This window comes from Lycium ferocissimum, chromosome 1 (genome assembly GCF_029784015.1).
Source record: "Lycium ferocissimum isolate CSIRO_LF1 chromosome 1, AGI_CSIRO_Lferr_CH_V1, whole genome shotgun sequence".
In the NCBI taxonomy this organism is placed as follows: domain Eukaryota; kingdom Viridiplantae; phylum Streptophyta; class Magnoliopsida; order Solanales; family Solanaceae; genus Lycium; species Lycium ferocissimum.
The window spans coordinates 38,078,952-38,082,707 of record NC_081342.1 but is presented as its reverse complement, the minus strand read 5'-3'; positions in this window follow the sequence as shown (position 1 = coordinate 38,082,707).

Sequence of the window (3,756 nt, the reverse complement as noted above, 5' to 3'; positions counted from 1 at the left end):
GGATTATATTAAAAATAAAATAGAAATACCCTTATTTCATCGTTCCCAAAAAGTGCTTCCTCAAAAAACCCCTTTTTGGTTCCCCTTTATTTCCCGTATTTTCCATTTAACCAACCATGACGCTTAATTTAAACATGGTTTCAAATTAATAGAGTTCAATAATCACCCCCCATGCCGCCCTTTCCGGGCCCCAATGATACCAATCGTAAATAAGAATAGTAGAATATGAGTCAATCGATCCCCATATTCCCTTTATGAAATATTGATCTAGAAAGACACCCAAAACCCTTCCATACCCCAAGGTCAAAATCATTTTTAAAAAAAACGGGTTCAATATTGTCAAATTATTATTTTAGGAAATCACACCAATCCAATGATACCCATAAAGCTATACATTAAATCCGAACCCAAAAAGTCACCCAAAATAAGATTCCAAGACAAAAAGGGCAAAATAGGAAATTCGATCCATAATCAGTTTACCCAACATCCATGGAGTATATATACCAAGAACCAACCAAATCCAACATCAATTTCATGATTAATTGAAGAATCCTTATTTTAGACTTAGGGTTCATAAACCCCCAATTTTACCACTCCTAAATCATGATCCTTAGAATGAAAACCCTTAATAATCCATGATATAATTGTAAAACGAAGGTTAGAATCTTACCCACGTGATGAATCTTGAAAAATCTCCCAAAATCCCCTTGAATCGAGCTCCTAAGTGGAAAATATTTGAATCAATGAACCAAACTCGACCAGGAATTAATACCTAACTGTTCAAAGAATTAGCGCTTTTGCGCATCCTCACTCGCACCTGCGGCCTAAACCTCGGAGGTGCGAGGTCTACTTATCCAGCCTAATACCGTAAGAGCGGTCTTGCTCCTGCAGCCCAAATTCAGCAGAAGCGGACTTACATCAATAACCCAATCTCGCACCTGCAGCCCACCACGCACAGGTGCGGCCAAAAGCTCGCAGAAGCGAGACTCCAGAAATCAGAAAAATGATGCAACTTCCAAATTTCGATCCAACACCCGAAACTCATCCGAGATCTCCCGGACAAAAACCAAACATGCTAATCACTCCTAAAACACGCTATGAACTCATTCGCTCCCTCGGAATTTCCAAAAGAGGTCATGTTGACCCAAAGGTCAACTTCTAGTCTCCTAAAACTAGAATTCTAACCAAATGACTAAAATTCCCCGAGTCCTTCGGGGACCGAAACAACCACTCAACCAAGTCATAATCGACATTTCGAACCTAATGGAATTGACAGAACTTCCAAAAGGACTCATTTACCCCCCATGTTGACTTTGGTCAACCAAACACTAACGAGTTTCCAAAAATCCCATTTTCTCACCCAAAGCACTTTCGAATGCCCTAGGAATCGCACCACCCTTCCCGACAAGTCAAATATACTCTAATGAAGGTAGGGGAAGGTTCAACAGGGTTAAAATAGTCAAAATAACCAAAACAACCTAATGAGTCGTTACATCATCTACCATTGAAACACACATTCGTCCTCGAGCATGAAAGAGAAAAGAAATACCTGAATCACTAAAAAGCTAGGGATATCTAATATGCATATCTAACTCGGTCTCCCAGGTAGCCTCCTCAACCGGATGATGCCTCCACTGAACCTACATTGAAGCAATATCCTTGAATATCCACTTTGGATATGCCTACCTAAAATAGCAAGTGGCTCCTCCTCAAAAGTCAAGTTCTTATTAAGCAACACCGAATCCCATTGAATCACATGAGAACCATCAGAATGATACTTCTTGAGCATAGAATTATGAAACACGGGGTGAAAACCCAACAAACCAGGAGGCAAAGACAACTCATAGGTTGCCTCACCAATAAGGTGAAAAATCTAAAACGTCCCAAAGTACCTAGGGCTCAACTTGCCTTTCTTCCCAAACCACATCACTCTCTTCATGAGTGAAACCTTCAACCAGATTCATTCACCCACCGTGAACTCCAAGTCATGAACCTTCCAATCCACAGAACTCTTTTGGCTACTCCTACGAAATTGTAAGAAGTCTCTCCTTAATTAACTTGAATTTGTCCAAGGAATTTCGAAGCAAGTCTGTACCCCAAGGACTCACCTTAAATGCATTTAACCAACAAAACAGAGAATGACACCTCCTAACATACAATGCCAAGAATGGTGCCATCTCAATGCTCGAATGGTAACTGTTGTTGTAAGCAAACTCAGCTAAAGGCAAAAACTGGTCCCAATGACCATCAAAATTAATCACACATGCCTATAACATATCTTCAAGGACCTGAATAGTACGTTCAACCTGACCCTCAGTCTGTGGGTGAGATGTCGTACTAAGCTCCACTCGCGTACTCAACTTCTTCTGTATGGATCGCCAGAAATAAGACATAAACTAAGTGCCTCGACCCGAAATGATAGAAATAGGTACACCATGCAAATGAACTATCTCTCGGATGTAGATCCTGGCCAATTTCTCTGAATTGTAGGTAGTCTGAACCAGTAGAGAATGAGATGACTTAGTCAAATGGTCCACAATGACCCAAATAACATCAAATTTTCCCAAAGTCCGCGGTAATCCTACCACAAAGTCCATAGTTATCTTCTCCCATTTCCACTCAGGTATGGGTATCCTCTGAGTAATTCCACCCGGCCTTTGGTACTCATACTTCACTTGTTGACAATTCAAACACTTAGTCACAAATCCTGCGATATCCCTTTCCATACTACACCACCAATAATGTTGCTTTAAATCTCGATACATCTTTGTAGCTCCCAAATCAATAGAATACCTTGAACTATGAGCCTCTTCCATGATCAATCTAGTCAAATAACCCAAATGAGGAACACATAGATGGCCCTTGATCCTCAAAACCCCGTCATCATCAAGAATTTCCTCACTTGCCTTTCCTTTCAACAAGTTATCTCGAATTTTACACAACCTTGCATCATCAAACTGTTGGGCTCTAATCAGCTCCAATAAGGAAGACCGTGCCTCCGCATAAGCCAGAACTTTGCCAGGTTTCGAAATATCAAGTCTCACCAATCCATTTGCCAAAGACTGAACATCCATAGCCAAAGGTCGCCCCCAACCTATAAACATGCTAGGCTGCCTATACTCACCGTCTTACGACTCAAGGCATCCGCTACTAAATTGTCCTTGCCTGAATGATAAAGAATGTACATATCATAGTCCTTGAGCATATCTAACCACCTTCACTGCTTCAAATTAAGATCTCTCTAATTGAAAATAAGCTAAAGAATCTTATGATTCGTGAACACCTCACAATGCACACCATACAAACAGTGCCTCCAAATCTTCAATGCAAATACTACTGCCACAACTCCAAATCGTGAGTGGGGTAGTTCTTCTCATACACCTTCAACTGCCTTGAAGCTTAAGTTTTCACCTTCCCTTTCAGCATCAAAACACAACCAAGGGAAATCCATGAAGAATCATAACATATAGTAAAGCCCTCTCCTTCAGCAAGAAGAGTCAAAATCGGAGCTATAGTCAACAAAGACTTGAGCTTTTGAAAGCTTGCCTTGCACTCATCCAACCACTGAAAGGGTACATTCTTCTGAGTAAATCTAGTCAGAGGGGATGCAATAGATGAGAATCCCTCTACAAAACACTGATAGCAACTAGTGTGGCTAACGAAACTCCGAATCTCGGTCACAGAAGTAGGCTTGACCCAATCACGAATTGCCTTAATCTTCTTAGGATCCACCATAACCCTATCCTTGGTCGCCCC